This window comes from Scyliorhinus canicula, chromosome 2, assembly GCF_902713615.1.
Source record: "Scyliorhinus canicula chromosome 2, sScyCan1.1, whole genome shotgun sequence".
Taxonomy (NCBI): Eukaryota; Metazoa; Chordata; class Chondrichthyes; order Carcharhiniformes; family Scyliorhinidae; genus Scyliorhinus; species Scyliorhinus canicula.
This window is the reverse complement of record NC_052147.1, coordinates 146,144,294-146,163,689: the sequence shown is the minus strand read 5'-3', so window position 1 is coordinate 146,163,689 and position 19,396 is coordinate 146,144,294. Positions and strand designations below refer to the sequence as shown.

Sequence of the window (19,396 nt, the reverse complement as noted above, 5' to 3'; positions counted from 1 at the left end):
TCCGGAGAGGGAAGCTGCTCTCTCACTGAAACAATCAGCCGGCCGCTGAAATTGACACTGCCCGCTGCTCTCTCCCTCCGATCAGTACCCCAGCAGCCACAGCCTGTACCTCAGCAGCCACGGCCTGTACCCCAGCAGCCACGGCCTGTACCCCAGCAGCCACGGCCTGTACCCCAGCAGCCACAGCCTGAACCCCAGCAGCCACAGTACCCCAGCAGCCACAGTACCCCAGCAGCCACAGCCTGAAGCCCAGCAGCCACGGCCTGTACCCCAGGAGCCACAGCCTGTACCCCAGCAGCCACAGCCTGAACCCCAGCTACAGAGGGGAGGGGCGATGTGAGACCATGTGAGACCAGCCGGCCGCTGAAATTGACACTGCCGGCTGCTCTCTCCCTCCAATCCAACTTTTAAGTTTTAATGTTTCTGATTGGAGGGAGAGAGCAGCCGGCAGTGTCAATTTCAGCGGCCGGCTGATTGTTTCAGTGAGAGAGCAGCTTCCCTCTCCGGATCAAAGTGAGCCGGCCGCTGAAATTGACACTGTTTTAATTAGATCCACGATGGGGGTTTTAAATTTATTTAAAAAGCTATGCTAGCGCTTCCCATTGTGAGTCTACGGGGGTCTGACCTCTTCCCCCCGCCCCCCGTAGACTCACAAGGGGAAGCGCTAGCATAGATTTTTAAATAAATTTAAAACCCCCATCGTGGATATCCGCGGCTCGGTTGCAACGCGGGTGGCTGTCTTGGACCCCAACACCCGCGTTATAAAGGGGGACTACTGTACCAGGCTGTGATGCAGCCAGATAGGATGCTTTCTATGGTGCACCTATAAAAGTTGGTAAAAGTCAATGTGGACATGCCGAACTTCCTTAGTTTCCTGAGAAAATATATGCGCAGTTGTGCTTTCTTGGTTGTAGCGTAGGCATGGGTGGACCAGGTCAGATTGTTGGTGATGTGCACGCCGCTGAATTTAAAGCAGTCAACCATCTCTACCTCAGCACCATTGATGCAGACAGGAGTGTGTACAGTGCTTTGCTTCCTGAAGTCAAAGACCAGCTCTTTAGTTTTGCTGATATTGAGGGAGAGACTGTTGTCGTTACACCACTCCACTAAGTTATTTATCTCCCTCCTGTGCTCTGACTCATCGTTGTTCGAGACCCAACTTACAACGGTCGTGTCATCAGCAAACCTGTAGATGGAGTTGGAGCCAAATTTTGCCACACAGTTTGTGTGTATTGGGAATATAGTAGGGGGCTAAGTACGCAGCCTTGAGAGGCCCCAGTATTGAGGACTATCATGGAGGAGGTGTTGTTGTTTATCCTTACTGATTGTGGCCTATGGGTCAGGAAGTTGAGGATCCAGTTGAGGTGGGAAGAGCCAAGTCCTAGGTTTTGGAACTTTGATATGATCTTGGCTGGGATTATGGTGTTGAAGGCAGAGCTGTCAATGTATAGGAGTCTTAAATAGGAGTCCTTTTTATTGGGATGATCCAGGGATGAGTGTAGGGCCAGAGAATGGTGTCTGCTATGGACCGGTTGTGGCGGTATGCCAATTGCTGTGGATCAAGGCATTCTGGGAGTATGGAGTTGAAGTGTCCATGACCAACAAAGAACAAAGAACAAAGAAAATTACAGCACAGGAACAGGCCCTTCAGCCCTCCCAGCCTGCACCGATCCAGATCCTTTATCTAAACCTGTCTCCTATTTTCCAAGGTCTACTTCCCTCTGTTCCCGCCCATTCATATACCTGTCTAGATGCTTCTTAAATGATGCTATCGTGCCCACCTCTACCACCTCCGCTGGTAAAGCGTTCCAGGCACCCACCACCCTCTGCGTAAAAAACTTTCCTCGCACATCTCCCTTAAACTTTCCCCCTCTCACTTTGAAATCGTGACCCCCTTGTAACTCTTGGGAAAAGCTTGTTGCTATCCACCCTGTCCATACCTCTCATAATTTTGTAGACCTCAATCAGATCCCCCCTCAACCTCTGTCTTTCCAACGAAAACAATCCTAATCTACTCAACCTTTCTTCATAGCTAGCACCCTCCATACCAGGCAACATCCTGGTGAACCTCCTCTGCACCCTCTCCAAGGCATCCACATCCTTCTGGTAATGTGGCGACCAGAACTGCACGCAGTATTCCAAATGTGGCCGAACCAAAATCCTATACAACTATAACATGACCTGCCAACTCTTGTACTCAATACCCCGTCCGATGAAGGCAAGCATGCTGTATGCCTTCTTGACCACTCTATCAACCTGCGTTGCCACCTTCAGGGTACAATGGACCTGAACTCCCAGATCTCTCTGCACATCAATTTTCCCCAAGACCCTTCCATTGACCATATAGTCCGCTCTTGAATTTGATCTTCCAAAATGCATCACCTCTCATTTGCCTGGATTGAACTCCATCTGCCATTTCTCTGCCCAACTCTCCAATCTATTCTCCAATCTCCAATCTATCCAATCCTCCCGAAGCACTTCATAATAATCGATGTCAAGGCCACCGGTAGTCATTGAAGCACGTTGCTTGGTTCTTCTTTGGTGCCGGTATGATGATGGTCTTCTTGCAGCAACTGGGAACTTCGGAACGGAGTAGGGAGAGGTTAAAGATGTCCGCGAACATATCCGCCAGCTGGGTCCGTGCAGGATCTGAGAACACACCCAAGGACCTCGTCAGGATCCCTCGTTTTCGGAGGGTTCACTTTCAAGAAGGCTGATCTGACTTTGGAAGCTGTGACGATAGGTATGGGTGTGTCCGAGGCTGCTGGGGGAGCTGACAACAGTTTGATGGTTTTCTGCTCGAACTGAGCACAGAATGCACTGAGTACATCGAGGAGGGGTATGCTGCTGTCGGAAATTCTACTCAGCTTTACTTTGTAGCCCGTCATAGTGCTTACACCTTGCCATAACCGACAAGAGTCCGTTGGTCTGTGAATCTAGCTTAGTCTGGTATTTTCTCTTGGCATGCCTGATGACTTTGCGGAGGTCGTACCTGGATTTCTTGTATAGGTCAAGGTCGTCTACCTTGAACGCCTCAGACCTGGCCTTCAGTAGGGGGTGTATCCCTTGATTACACTATGCGCTTTTGATGGTCATATACCAATGACTTTTTGTCAAAGCTTTGACTCATCGGACTCGAAACGTTAGCTCTTTTCTCTCCCTACAGATGCTGCCAGACTTGCTGAAATTTTCCAGCATTTTCCCTTTCATCGAATAAGTCATACAACATCAGGTTAAAGTCCAACCGGTTTGTTTGCATTCCAAACAAACCTGTTGAACTTTAAACTGGTGTTGGAAGACTTCTTACATAGACTTTCAGGGCAACTGTCACCTTGATGGAACTGGGAACGGGTGTTCTCCCCCATTCCCCCGCAGTGTCAGGTGTCCAATGGTCTGGCAGATATGTTGCACTGCCTCCCTGTTCAGCCGGAGTCTTCGGCATGCCCGGCCCATCAGGTCCATGAATGATGGGCGCTGCCGGTAAACGAAGCCTCATGCAGTGCCTTCTTTCCACATCTCCTCCTTCTCTTCCTCCTTGGCCTGATAGGTGTTGGCCCTCCAACCTCAGTGGCTGCATCCTGTCCCTCTGGAGCATGCTCCACTGCTACAGCTTCATCCTCCTCAAGCAACTCCAACTTGTGCAGCCGCCGAGCATCCCCCAGAACTGCGGCAACATCGAGGAAGGCCACCATTGCTGCTTGTATTCCAATATGCATTGTCTGCAGGGGAATGAAAGATCGACACATTTGCATGGTATGTACCACCGTCCGGGAAACATGGTGGCCCTGGTTGGCACTGTGGGTTCTGCCCCTGCATGCCCCCCTCTGCTTCTATGGCTGCAACCATGGTCCCTTTGGTGCCTGGGACCACGGGTGCTTCTGGCACTGGTGCCTGCCCCAGCTGCCCACCCCTGCTACTAGGCGTGCCGTCAGTTGGTGAGGCCCTTGGAATAGGGTGGGGCCCGTGCGTGGGGGGGGGGGGTCGGCGCCTGGGTGGTGGGGTGGGAACTGGGATGCGGGGGTGGGAACACCCATACTGCCGGTGTCATTCTGGACAACCGGAGGCCAAGGTGGGTGATGAGTGGGGTGCGCAGTGGTAATGGCGGTTCGTGCCTGGGCACCGTCCCAGTCCTAGGGGGTGTTACCCCGGCCCCACGGCCCTTCCCCGGGTGGCTCTGCCAGCTGATGGTGCACTGCCATTGTGCCAGGCTGGCACTGGCAAGGTGGCAAGCTCGAATTTTCTGCATGGTGGTGATCGGGCTGGGGGTGTTCTGTGAGGATATAGGGGAGGGGGCATTGTGGGGGGATTGTGGGGCCGAGCAGTTTGATCGTCTGCTTCTCGGTGCTGCGAGCACTGGGAAACATGTTGCTCAATGCGCTCGCTACGGGACTTTGTTCCCATTTAGTTAAACAACGGCCAAGGACTTTTCTTGGTCTCACTGGATTGGTGTTTCAGATTTTGCACCTCCTCTCAGCACAGAACTGGTCTCTTTATCACAGCCACCATAATTCAGCTCAATATCTTTCTTTAATATCTTTTTCCCGTTTCATCTCTGATCCCATTGCCCTCAGCACCACTTTGAATTCAGCATTTCCAAAATATAAAAATCTTTCATGTTTTCCAATTGCCTCCACAAAACGTAACCTTCACTTGTTTACGAGTGTATGTTGTAAAAGCCCCTTAAACTCTCCTTTGATATTTGACAGCTGAAAAAACAGGTCCCTATCTATCTCCCAACATAAATTCTTAAAACCCAACATTTTTTACTTGTTAATCTACTTCATCATAGCCTCTGACTATGAAAGCGAGCACCGAAAACCTTTATCCCTTTAATCTGTCACCTCTCACAGACAAACTGGATGCGATTGAACCAAAAAGTGTAGTCGTGAGCGGAAACTGCTGCGAACATCCCGAAGTTCTGCCCGGTGAGGCCGTCGCCGCTATTAAAGCGTTAATTGGTCGGCTTAGCGAGGCCGCATGGGCTTCCCGCCGCAAATGTTGGTCCGCCGTCTGATTCGCTGGGACCGTACTCACCAGGCCCCTGCTAACAAGGGAGACCAGCACTTCAACCGCTCCTGCAGAGCCCAACCCCACTCAGCTCACAGCCATGCTGCCGAGATGATCAGCCTCATGATTCGGCGATGCTGACATGGGCAGACTACTGGAAGCGGTAGAGGCCAGTCGGATGCCCTGTTCCCCTGAGAGTCACGGAGCGGCAGCCACAGAGCAGCCACTGTCGCCTGGAAGGAAGTGGCCGTGTCCATCCGCTCGTCGAGTGTGACCAGGACGACTGGCACCCAGTACCGCAAGGTCAACGAATTCCACCCGGCCACTCGGTTGAGTTTGCACCGGACACCTAAGACTCCCTTCCACATACTCTGCCCCCCCCCCCCCTGCCCCACATACTGTACCCCCCACATGCTCTACACCCCACATGCTCTACCCCCTCACATGCTCTACCCCCACATGCTCTACCCCCCACATGCTCTACCCCCACATGCTCTACACACCCCCACATACTCTACCCCCCCCACATGCTCTACCCACCCCCACTTACTGTACCCCCCACATACAGTACCACCCACATACTCTACCCCCGCCCCCACACACTCTACCCCGCCTCACATACTCTACCCCACCCCCACATACTCTACCCCCACACACTCTACCCCCCCACACACTCTACCTCCACCCCACATACTCTACCACCCCACACACTCTACCCCCGCCCCACATACTCTACCCCCCACACACACTACCCCCGCCGCACATACTCTACCCCGCCCCCACATACTCTACACCCCACACACTCTACCCTCACCCCACATACTCTACCCCCCGCCCCACATACTGTACCCCCGCCCACACACTCTACCCCCCGCCCCACACACTCCCCCCGCTCCACACACTCTACCCTCACCCCACATACTCTACCCCCGCCCCGCACATACTCTACCCCGCCCCCACATACTCTACACCCCACACACTCTACCCTCACCCCACATACTCTACCCCCCGCCCCACATACTGTACCCCCGCCCCACACACTCTACCGCCCGCCCCGCATACTCTAACCGCATCCCACACACTCTACCCCCACCCCACACACTCTACCCCCACCCCGCATACTCTACCCCCCGCCCCACACACTCTACCCCCGCCCCACCTACTGTACCCCCCGCCCCACATACTGTACCCCCGCCCCACATACTGTACCCCCGCCCCACATACTCTACCCCGCCCCACACACTCTACCCCCTGCCCCACACACTCTAACCCCGCCCCACATACTCTACCCCGCCCCACACACTCTACACCCTGCCCCACACACTCTAACCCCGCCCCACATACTGTACCCCCACCCCACACAATCTACCCACGCCCCACATACTGTACCCCCGCCCCACACACTCTACCCCCACCCCGCTTACTCTACCCCCGCCCCGCATACTCTACCCCCCGCCCCGCATACTCTACCCCCGCCCCACATACTGTACCCCCGCCCCACACACACTACCCGCGCCCCACATACTGTACCCCCACCCCACATACTGTACCGCCCGCCCCACATACTGTACCCCCGCCCCACATACTCTACCCCGCCCCACACACTCTACACCCTGCCCCACACACTCTAACCCCGCCCCACATACTGTACCCCCACCCCACACACTCTACCCCCGACCCACATACTGTACCCCCGCCCCACATACTGTACCCCCGCCCACATACTCTACCCCCGCCCCACATACTGTACCCCCGCCCCACACACTCTACCCCCGCCCCACATGCTGTACCCCCGCCCCACACACTCTACCCCCGCCCCACATACTCTACCCCCCGCCCCACATACTGTACCCCCGCCCCACATACTGTACCCCCGCCCCACTTACTGTAGCCCCACCCCACATACTCAACCCCCGCCCCACACACTCTACCCCCGCCCCACATACTCAACCCCCGCCCCACACACTCTACCCCCGCCCCACATACTCTACCCCCCGCCCCACTTACTGTACCCCCAACCCACATACTGTACCCCCGCCCCACATACTGTACCCCCGCCCCACAGACTGTACCCCCGCCCCACATACTGTACCCCCCGCCCACACACTCTACCCCGCCCCACATACTGTACCCCCGCCCCACATACTGTACCCCCGCTCCACATACTGTACCCCCACCCCACATACTCTACCCCCACCCCACATACTGTACCCCCGTCCCACACACTCTACCCCCGCCCCACACACTCTACCCCCGCCCCACACACTCTACCCCCGCCCCACATACTGTACCCCCGCCCCACATACTCTACCCCGCCCGACATACTGTACCCCCGCCCTACACACTGTACCTCCGCCCTACATACTCTACCCCCGCCCCACATACTCTACCCCCGTATGTGGGGCGGGGGTACAGTATGTGGGGCGGGCGTAGAGTGTGTGGGGCGGGGGTACAGTATGTGGGGCGGGGGTAGAGTATGTGGGGTGGGGTAGAGTGTGTGGGGTGGGGTTAGAGTATGCGGGGCGGGGTAGAGTGTGTGGGGCGGGGGTACAGTATGTGGGGCGGGGGGTAGAGTATGTGGGGTGGGGGTACAGTATGTGAAGCGGGGGTACAGTATGTGGGGCGGGGGTAGAGTGTGTGGGGCGGGGTGTACAGTATGTGGGGCGGGGGTAGAGTATGTGGGGTGGGGGTACAGTATGTGGGGCGGGGGTAGAGTATGTGGGGTGGGGGTACAGTATGTGGGGCGGGGGTACAGTATGTGGGGCGGGGGTAGAGTATGTGGGCGGGGGTACAGTATGTGTGGCGGGGGTACAGTATGTGGGGCGGGGGTAGAGTGTGTGGGGTGGGGGTACAGTATGTGGGGCGGGGTTAGAGTGTGTGGGGCAGGGGGTAGAGTGTGTGGGGCGGGGTAGAGTATGTGGGGCGGGGGTACAGTATGTGGGGCGGGGGTACAGTATGTGGGGCGGGGGTACAGTATGTGGGGCGGGGGGTAGTGTGTGTGGGGCGGGGGTACAGTATGTGGGGCGGGGGTAGAGTATGCGGGGCGGGGTAGAGTATGCGGGGCGGGGGTAGAGTAAGCGGGGTGGGGGTAGAGTGTGTGGGGTGGGGTTAGAGTATGCGGGGCGGGGGGTAGAGTGTGTGGGGCGGGGGTACAGTATGTGGGGCGGGGGGTAGAGTATGTGGGGTGAGGGTAGAGTGTGTGGGGTGTAGAGTATGTGGGGGCGGGGTAGAGTATGTGCGGCAGGGGTAGAGTGTGTGGGGGGTAGAGTATGTGGGGCGGGGGTAGAGTGTGTGGGGTGGTAGAGTATGTGGGGTGGAGGTAGAGTGTGTGGGGGGGTAGAGTGTGAGGGGGTAGAGTATGTGGGGGCGGGGTAGAGTATGTGAGGCGGGGTAGAGTGTGTGGAGGCGGGGGTAGAGTATGTGGGTGGTACTGTATGTGGGGGGTACAGTAAGTGGGGGTGGGTAGAGCATGTGGGGGGGGGGGTAGAGTATGTGGGGGTGTGTAGAGCATGTGGGGGGTAGAGCATGTGGGGGTAGAGCATGTGGGGGGTAGAGCATGTGGGGGGGTACAGTATGTGGGGCGGGGGGGGCAGAGTTTGTGGTGTGGCACTAACAATTATACTCAAAGCCGAGAGACTAGTACAATAGAGGCTTTATTGCTGTACGTGTTGTCCCTCCATCTGCAACAGTAGACTAAGGGTCTGAGCAGCTCTCATACATTTATACATAAGCTCCCTGTGGGCGGAGCTAGCCGGCAGGGGCTGACCGGAGGAACCTGTATTACAGGTACAGGCATACATCCCCCTACTGCAGTACACATAACTACAGTGGTTATCTCACCACATTCACCCCCTGTAAAAAATGAGTCCGGCGGGGGTGACATGTAACTCTAATACAAAGGATGCTATTTACAAGAGGGTCCAACAAGGAAAATCAAGAGTCCATCCGGTTAGCAGGTTACAGGTTGAGCTGAATCGGTGGTCGGACGTTCCGCTGTGATCGGCGTAGCTGTGGTGGTGACGTCGGCACAGGCGGTGATGGCCCCGATGGTGCAGGTTCTGGCGGTGTTGGTGCTGGCTGCTGGCGGGATGACTCCGAGAGCAAGCCGAAATCTTCCGTGTCCTCCAGGGTGGGCAGGGGGATGAGGGATGGACCTGATGGGGACGAATAGGGGGGCGCTGGGGTTGGCGCAGGAAGGGATGTGGGCATGGGATCGGCACCTGAGGGAGCCAGGTCCCGGAGCGAGACTGTGTCCTGGCGGCCGTCGGGGAACTCCACGTAGGCATACTGAGGGTTGGCGTGGAGAAGGCGTTCTTTGTCCACCAGGGGTTCCGCCTTGTGGTGCCGTACATGCCTACGGAGAAGGATTGGGCCCGGAGTCGTTAGCCAAATCGGGAGCGACACTCCGGATGTGGACTTCCTAGGGAAGGCAAAAACACGTTCATGGGGTGTACTGTTAGTTGCGGTGCACAGTAGCGACCGAATGGAATGGAGCGCGTCAGGGAGGACCTGCTGCCAGCGAGCGGCTGGGAGGTTCCTGGACCGTAGGGCCAGCTGGACGGCCCTCCATACCGTCCCGTTCTCCCTCTCTACCTGCCCGTTTCCCCGGGGGTTGTAGCTGGTCGTCCTGCTGGAGGCGATACCCCTGCTGAGCAGGAACTGACGCAGCTCATCGCTCATGAATGAGGATCCCCTGTCACTGTGGATATAGTCGGGGAAACCGAACAGGGCAAAAATAGAATCCAGGGCCTTGATGACGGTGGCAGACGTCATATCTGGGCATGGGATGGCAAAGGGGAACCTAGAAAATTCATCGACCACACTAAGGATGTAGGTGTTGCGGTCGGTGGAGGGAAGGGGCCCTTTGAAGTCCACGCTGAGGCGTTCAAAGGGGCGGGATGCTTTCACCAGGCGCGCGCGATCTGGCCGGTAGAAGTGCGGCTTGCACTCCGCACAGATCTGGCAGTCTCTGGTGACTGTCCGTACTTCCTCGACGGAGTAGGCCAGATTGCGGGCTTTGATCAGATGGTACAAGCGAGTGACCCCAGGATGGCAAAGGCTGTCGTGCAAGCCACGGAGCTGGTTCACTTGTGCACTGGCACATGTACCTCGGGAGAGGGCGTCTGGGGGCTCGTTGAGCTTGCCGGGGCGATACAAGATCTCGTAGTTAAAGGTGGAGAGCCCGATTCTCCACCGCAAGATTTTGTCATTCTTGATCTTGCCCCGCTGCGTGTTGTTGAACATGAAGGCTACCGACCGTTGGTCAGTGAGGAGAGTGAATCTCCTGCCGGCCAGGTAATGCCACCAGTGCCGCACCGCTTCAACGATTGCCTGGGCTTCCTTTTCGACAGAGGAATGCCGAATTTCGGAGGCGTGGAGGGTGCGTGAAAAGAATGCCACGGGTCTGCCTGCCTGATTCAGCGTGGCGGCAAGGGCGACATCTGAAGCGTCGCTCTCTACTTGGAAAGGCAGAGTCTCGTCTACGGCGTACATCCCCGCCCTGGCTATGTCAGATCGAATGCAGGCGAAGGCTTGTTGTGCCTCGGCCGAGAGGGGAAAATGTGTGGACTGGATAAGTGGCCGGGCCTTGTCTGCGTAATGCGGGACCCACTGGGCGTAATAAGAGAAAAACCCAAGGCAGCGTTTGAGGGCATTGGGACAGTGGGGAATTGGGAGCTCCATGAGGGGGCGCATGCGGTCGGGATCGGGCCCCAGTAGTCCGTTTTGCACTACGTAGCCAAGGATGGCTAAGCGGTCTGTGCGGAACACGCATTTCTCCTTGTTGTACGTGAGATTAAGGAGAGATGCAGTGTGGAGGCATCTCCACACCGAGAGACTAGTACAATAGAGGCTTTATTGCTGTACGATGTTGTCCCTCCATCTGCAACAGTAGACTAAGGGTCTGAGCAGCTCTCATACATTTATACATAAGCTCCCTGTGGGCGGAGCTAGCCGGCAGGGGCTGACCGGAGGAACCTGTATTACAGGTACAGGCATACATCCCCCTACTGCAGTACACATAACTACAGTGGTTATCTCACCACATGTGGAAGGGAGTCTTAGGTGTCCGGTGCAAACTCAACCGAGTGGCCGGGTGGAGGTCATTGACCTTGCGGTACTGGGTGCCAGTCGTCCTGGTCACACTCGACGAGCGGATGGACACGGCCACTTCCTTCCAGGCGACAGTGGCTGCTCTGTGGCTGCCGCTCCGTGACTCTCAGGGGAACAGGGCATCCGACTGGCCTCTACCGCTTCCAGTAGTCTGCCCATGTCAGCATCGCCGAATCATGAGGCTGATCATCTCGGCAGCATGGCTGTGAGCTGAGTGGGGTTGGGCTCTGCAGGAGCGGTTGAAGTGCTGGTCTCCCTTGTTAGCAGGGGCCTGGTGAGTACGGTCCCAGCGAATCAGACGGCGGACCAACATTTGCGGCGGGAAGCCCATGCGGCCTCGCTAAGCCGACCAATTAACGCTTTAATAGCGGCGACGGCCTCACCGGGCAGAACTTCGGGATGTTCGCAGCAGTTTCCGCTCACGACTACACTTTTTGGTTCAATCGCATCCAGTTTGTCTGTGAGAGGTGACAGATTAAAGGGATAAAGGTTTTCGGTGCTCGCTTTCATAGTCAGAGGCTATGATGAAGTAGATTAACAAGTAAAAATGTTGGGTTTTAAGAATTTATGTTGGGAGATAGATAGGGACCTGTTTTTTCAGCTGTCAAATATCAAAGGAGAGTTTAAGGGGCTTTTACAACATACACTCGTAAACAAGTGAAGGTTACGTTTTGTGGAGGCAATTGGAAAACATGAAAGATTTTTATATTTTGGAAATGCTGAATTCAAAGTGGTGCTGAGGGCAATGGGATCAGAGATGAAACGGGAAAAAGATATTAAAGAAAGATATTGAGCTGAATTATGGTGGCTGTGATAAAGAGACCAGTTCTGTGCTGAGAGGAGGTGCAAAATCTGAAACACCAATCCAGTGAGACCAAGAAAAGTCCTTGGCCGTTGTTGAACTAAATGGGAACAAAGTCCCGTAGCGAGCGCATTGAGCAACATGTTTCCCAGTGCTCGCAGCACCGAGAAGCAGACGATCAAACTGCTCGGCCCCACAATCCCCCCACAATGCCCCCTCCCATATATCCTCACAGAGCACCCCCAGCCCGATCACCACCATGCAGAAAATTCGAGCTTGCCACCTTGCCAGTGCCAGCCTGGCACAATGGCAGTGCACCATCAGCTGGCAGAGCCACCCGGGGAAGGGCCGTGGGGCTGGGGTAACACCCCCTAGGACTGGGACGGTGCCCAGGCACGAACCGCCATTACCACTGCGCACCCCACTCATCACCCACCTTGGCCTCCGGTTGTCCAGAATGACACCGGCAGTATGGGTGTTCCCACCCCCGCATCCCAGTTCCCACCCCACCACCCAGGCGCCGACCCCCCCCCCACGCACGGGCCCCACCCTATTCCAAGGGCCTCACCAACTGACGGCGCGCCTAGTAGCAGGGGTGGGCAGCTGGGGCAGGCACCAGTGCCAGAAGCACCCGTGGTCCCAGGCACCAAAGGGACCATGGTTGCAGCCATAGAAGCAGAGGGGGGCATGCAGGGGCAGAACCCACAGTGCCAACCAGGGCCACCATGTTTCCCGGACGGTGGTACATACCATGCAAATGTGTCGATCTTTCATCCCCCTGCAGACAATGCATATTGGAATACAAGCAGCAATGGTGGCCTTCCTCGATGTTGCCGCAGCTCTGTGGGATGCTCGGCGGCTGCACAAGTTGGAGTTGCTTGAGGAGGATGAAGCTGTAGCAGTGGAGCATGCTCCAGAGGGACAGGATGCAGCCACTGAGGATGGAGGGCCAACACCTATCAGGCCAAGGAGGAAGAGAAGGAGGAGATGTGGAAAGAAGGCACTGCATGAGGCTTCGTTTACCGGCAGCGCCCATCATTCATGGACCTGATGGGCCGGGCATGCCGAAGACTCCGGCTGAGCAGGGAGACAGTGCAACATATCTGCCAGACCATTGGACACCTGACACTGCGGGGGAATGGGGGAGAACACCCGTTCCCAGTTCCATCACCCAGTATGTGGGGCGGGGGTACAGTATGTGGGGCAGGGGGGGAGTGTGTGGGGCGGGGGTAGTGTGTGGGCGGGGGTACAGTATGTGGGGCGGGGGTAGAGTATGTGGGGCGGGGGTAGAGTATGTGGGGCGGGGGGTAGAGTATGTGGGGCGGGGGTAGTGTGTGGGGCGGGGGTACAGTATGTGGGGCGGGGGTACAGTATGTGGGGCGGGGGTAACGTATGTGGGGCGGGGGTAGAGTATGTGGGGCAGGGGTAGAGTGTGTGATGTGGGGGAAGAGTGTGTGGGGCGGGGGTAGAGTATGTACTCTACCCCCATCCCACATACTGTACCCCCGCCCCACATACTGTACCCCTGCCCCACATACTGTACCCCCGCCCCACATACTCTACCCCCGCCCCACATACTGTACCCCCGCCCCACATACTCTACCCCCGCCCCACATACTCTACCCCCGCCCCACATACTGTACCCCCGCCCCACATACTCTACCCCGCCCCACATACTCTACACCCGCCCCACACACTGTACCCCCCGCCCCAGTACCCCCGCCCCACACACTGTACCCCCGCCCCACATACTCTACACCCGCCCCACATACTCTACCCCGCCCCACATACTCTACACCCGCCCCACATACTCCACCCCCGCCCCACACACTGTACCCCCGCCCCACATACTGTACCCCCGACCCACACACTCTACCCCCGCCCCACATACTGTATCCCCCGCCCCACATACTGTACCCCCGCCCCACATACTCTACCCCGCATCACACACTCTACACCGCCCCACATACTCTACCCCCGCCCCACATACTGTACCCCCGCCCCACATACTGTACCCCCGCCCCACATACTGTACCCCCGCCCCACACACTACCCCCGCCCCACACACTCTACCCCCGCCCCACACACTCTACCCCCGCCCCACATACTCTACCCCCGCCCCACACACTCTACCCCCACCCCACATACTCTACCCCCGCCCCACATACTCTACCCCCGCCCCACACAGTCTACCCCCACCCCACACACTCTACCCACGCCCCACATACTGTACCCCCGCCCCACATACTCTACCCCCGCCCCACATACTGTTGGCGGGGGTGATCGATTCAGCGATCGTGGTCTCTGGGTGAATTTGCGAGTGGACTAGGGGAGGGGGGGGGGGGGGCAGCGCCTGCAGTGGAGGCTGTATTATGGGGTTGTTGGTGGATGAGGTGGTGTGCAAGCGGGTGAGGGCCGCCATCCGGGGGGTATGGGAGGTCATGGCCACCACACTCAAGGCAGTGTTTTGGGGCAGTTTATTTTTGAGCGCAAAGGGAGAAGGCGAAACGGGAAAAGATGGCAAGGGTTGTAGAGGAGATCCTGAGGGTAGACGGGAGGTATTCAGAAGCCTCGAAGACTGGGTGTTGAGGAGGGGCAGGGGTTCCAGATGGAGTTCAGGATAGTGTCCATGGGCAGCTACGGAGGGCCAGACGGGTAGTACATGAGTATGGTGAGAAGGCTGTGGTGGTATGATTAACATAGCTGCCTACCATTGGTGCAGAACACCGGCTTACCATTGGCCCTGGTCGGTCGTGTGCCTCTCGACCGATTGGTTGAGACCCGTCATGTGACGGCTCCCCGATTGGTCGAGAAGCTGAGTTAGACCCGCCTCCAGGGCGAAGTATAATTACCCAGCATGCCCGGCGGTCGTCCATTTACTGTAGTCGACCGCAGGGCTAACATCTAGCTTATTAAAGCCTAACTTTTGTACAGCAACTCGTCTCGCGTTCGATTGATGGTTCATCAATTTAATAAGCTAGAATTTTGAAGATGGAGCTCCGGATCAAGCCTGAATGCCTCCGCATCAGCCCACAAACTCAGAACGCTTCAGAAATCTTTAAACATTGGCTGGCATGTTTCGATGGTTACCTGGCGTCCGCAAACAGCCCCCCCACCATGGCACAGAAGCTTCATATCCTCCACTCCAGCGTGGGCATGGCGGCCTACGCGATGATTGCGGAGTAAAAAGATTACGATGCGGCCATGGATAAGCTGAAAGGACAGTTTCTTAAACCGATAAACAGAGTATTCGCCCGACATTTGCTGGCTACCAGACAACAGCTCCCCGGTGAGTCATTAGACGATTTTTACCAGGCCCTCGCTGTCCTGGGGAAGAATTGCACCTGCCTCCAAGTTTCAGCCACGGAGCACATGGAACTTCTGATTAGAGATGCTTACGTGGCTAGGATGCAGTCTGCCGCTATCCGCCAGTGGATGCTGGAGAAAGACGACCTCAGCCTAACTGAGGCACGGACTCTCTCCACCTTCCTGGAGATCGCCGATTTAAACGCCCGCGCCTATGTCCCCAGCCGCGCTGCAGCACCCTGGGCCTCCTGGCACGCTTCCCCACCACCATCCGCCGCTCCCGACCCTCCTCAGGCCTGCGCCGTGGGACGCCCCGACAAGTCCGCGGGGCCCCGCTGCTATTTCTGTGGGTTCGCTAAACACCCTCGCCCGCGCTGTCCGGCTCGCCCCGCCCTCTGTAAGAGCTGCGGAAGAAGGGCCACTTTTCGACGGTCTGCCAGGCCAAATCGGTCGCTGCTGTACCGCGCAGCGACTGGGGATCCCCCCCCTCCGGGCCCTTCCGGGCCCTTCCAGCACACTGCGCCAATCTCTCTTCCCCCCCACCCCCCCCCCCCCCCCCCCCCCCCCCCCCCCCCCCCCCCCCCCCCCCCCCCACCCCACCCCCCACCCAACCGGGCCCCTGCGCCCGGCCTGCGCGCCTCTCTGCCCCCGCTCTCAGCCGCTCCGTTCGGCCCGCCGGCACCGCTAACCCTGCCCCCAGCGACCACGAGGGCCCTGCGGGCGCCGCCATCTTGGGCCCCGGACGCCATGTGCGGGTCCTGGGCGCCACCATCTTGGGGCGCCGACTCCATGTGCGGGTCCTGGGCGCCGCCACCTTGGGGCCCCGACTCCACGTGCGGATCCTGGGCACCACCATCCTGGACTGGCACGCAAGGTTCTGCCAGCACCTACTCGGCCGCCGACGACTACGACGATGTTTCTTCTCCACGGCTCGCGGCCATTCAACTCGACCAGTCACGGCCACGCACGCTCGCCAAAACGACAACGTTGATCCACCTCAACGGCCATGAGACGGGCTGCCTGCTGGACTCCGGGAGCACGGAAAGCTTTGTTCACCCTGCCACGGTAAGACGCTGCGCGCTCCCTGTCCATCCTGTAAAACACAAAATCGGGTTAGCCTCAGGTTCGCACTCCGTCCGCATCACCGGGTGCTGCATCGCGGACCTCACGTTCCAAGGGAAGGTTTTTAAAAATTATAAATTCCTTGTCCTCCCTGACCTTTGCGCACCGGCACTCCTAGGACTGGACTTCCAGTGCAACCTGCAGAGATTGACCTTCCAATTCGGCGGCCCTATACCCCCCCTCACTGTCTGCAGCCTCGTGTCCCTCAAAGTGGATCCCCCCTCCTTGTTTGCTAATCTCACCCCCGATTGCAAACCCGTCGCAACACGGAGCAGACGGTACAGCGCCCAGGACCGGACCTTCATCGGGTCCGAGGTCCAGAGGTTGCTGAAGGAAGGGGTCATCGAGGCCAGCAACAGTCCCTGGCAAGCCCATGTGCTGGTGGTCCGGACGGGGGAGAAAAACCGGATGGTCATCGACTATAGCCAGACCATCAACCGGTTTACGCAACTGGGTATCCTCTTCCCCGTATTTCTGCCATGGTAAACGATATCGCGAAGTACAAAGTCTTCTCCACTGTGGACCTCAAGTCCACCTATCACCAGCTCCCCATCCGCGCGAGTGACCACAAGTACACCGTGTTCGAGGCAGATGGTCGCCTCTACCACTTCCTTAGGGTTCCATTCGGTGTCACAAATGGGGTCTCGGTCTTCCAACGGGAGATGGACCGAATGGTCGACCAGTACGGATTACGGGCTACCTTCCTGTACCTTGATAATGTCACCGTCTGCGGCCACGACCAGCAGGACCATGACACCAACCTCCGGAAATTTCTCCAAACCGCAAAACTCCTTAACCTAACTTACAATAAGGATAAGTGCGTGTTTAGCACCGACCGTCTAGCCATCCTCGGCTACGTAGTGTGTAACGGAGTGATAGGCCCCGATCCCGAACGCATGCGCCCCCTGATGGAACTCCCTCTCCCCAATACCCTCAAATCCCTCAAACGCTGCCTGGGTTGGAGAGTAGGATGCTAGCCCACCAGCTGAGGAAGCAGGAGGCGGCAAGGGAAACTGGCAGAGTAAAGGATGAGCCGGGAAGGGTGGGGATGAATTGGGTGTTTGAGAATTTTTACAGGAGATTGTATGAGTCGGAGCCCCTGGCTTGCGGGGGGAGGGAATGCCGCGGTTCCTGGATGGATGAGGGTGGACGAGGAGTTGGTGCGGAGGTTGGGAGCCCCGATTGAGTCGTGAGAGGTGATGGAGAGTATGGGGATGATGCAGGCAGGGAAGGCCTCCGGCCCAGATGGGTTTCAGTGGAGTTTTATAAAAGTTTGGGGGGGAACTGGGGCCACTGCTGGTGAGGGCATATATTAGCGCTGAGGAGATGGGGAACTCCCCCTGCACTATCACAGGCATCCATCTCCCTGATACTGAAAAAGGAGAAGGATCCGGAGCTGTGTTGATCATACCGTCCGATATTGCTATTGAATATTGATGGCAAGTTGCTGGCAAAGGTGTTGGCTCCGTGAATTGATGGCTGCATCCTGGGAGTGATAGGTGAGGACCAAGCGGGATTTGTGAAAGGGAGACAGTTGTCAGCAAATGTGACGAGGCTGCTTTAATGTAATTATGATGCCTCCGGCGGGGCAGGAAGTGGAGGGAGCAGTGGCGATGGATGCAGAGAAGGCTTTCAACTGGGAGTGGGAATATTTGTGGGAGGTACTGGGGTGGTTCGGGTTTAGGCAGGGGTTTGTGGACTGGGTTCAGCTGTTGTACAAAGCACCGATCACAAGTGTGCGGACGAAGCGGGTGAGTTTGGGATATTTCGGTTTGCATCGCAGGCTGAGGCAGGGGTGCCCACTCTCTCATTGCTCTTTCCCTTGGCTATAGAGCCACTGGCAATAGCGCTGACAGCGTCGAGGGGTTGGAAAGCGAATGTGTGGTGGGGCGTCTAGCACAGGGTGTCGCTGTACGTGGACCACCTGTTGTTATATATTTCAGACCCATTGGGGCATTATGGGGATTTTGGAGGACTTTGGCTGATTCTCCAGGTACAAGTTGAACATTGGAAAGAGCGAGGTGTTCCCGATCAAGGCCAGAGGGCAGGAGCGGAGTTTAGGGGAGTTACTGTTCAAGATAGTGGGGACAAGTTTTAGATACTTGGGCATTCAGGTGACGCTGGGTTGGACGCAGTTGCACAAGTTAAGTTTGACTCGGCTGGTGGAGCAGATGAAGATGACTTCAAGAGGTGGGATATGCTGGCAAGGCGAGTGCAGACAGTGAAGATGACGGTGCTGCCAAGGTTCCTGTTCCTATTTCAGAACCTCACAATCTTTGTCATGAAGTCGTTCTTTGAAAAGGTTAACGGCTGATCTCTGGGTTTGTGTGGGCCCCCGCAGGCCAAGAGGGCTTTTTTGAAGCGGGGGCGAGGAAGGGGGAGACTTGAGTTGCCGAATATAATGAACTACTACTGGGCAGCGAACATCACCATGGTTAGGAAATGGCATGGGGGTGGATGGAGGGAGCTTCTTCGAGAGGAACAAGCTTAAGGGCATTCTTCACAGCACCTCTGCCGTTCCTGCCACCAGGCACTCTGTGATCCCAGTGGTGGCATTGGCCTTGAGGATGCGGGAGCTGTGGAGGCAGCATTCGGGACTGGAGGGTGCCTCGGTGTGGGCTCCAATCTGTGAAAATTATAAATTTGCACCTGTGGGGCTGGTTGCAAGATTCTGGGGGTTGAGCGATTCGGTGACCTGTTTGTCGGGGGCAGTTTTATGAAATTGGAGGACCTGGAGGAAGAGTACTTTCATATTCGGGATTCTGTGAAGAGAGAGGTACCATCCTTTCCTGGGTTACCACCCTTGCGGCTACAAGACAAGGTGCTGTCAAAGGAGGAGATAGGGGAGGGGAAGGCGTCCGAGGTCTATTAAGAGCTGATGGATTGGGAGGGGGTACCAGTGGGGGATATAAAGCAGAAGTGGGAGGAGGAGCTGGGAGGGGCGGTGGAGGCTGGGACATGGGCTGAGGCCCTCCAGAGGGTGAATGCGTTGTCATGTGTGAGGCTAAGCCTCATTCAGTTTAAAGTAATTCATAGTGCACATATGAA

The 19,396-nt window shown here is 57.0% G+C and overlaps 1 protein-coding gene across 1 annotated transcript in view; it reads left to right on the top strand.

The window, feature by feature from the left end:
- LOC119959010 overlaps positions 1 to 19,396 on the top strand; it is a 316,096-nt gene that overhangs the window by 207,968 nt on the left and 88,732 nt on the right. The gene's annotated exons all lie outside the window — the stretch shown is intronic.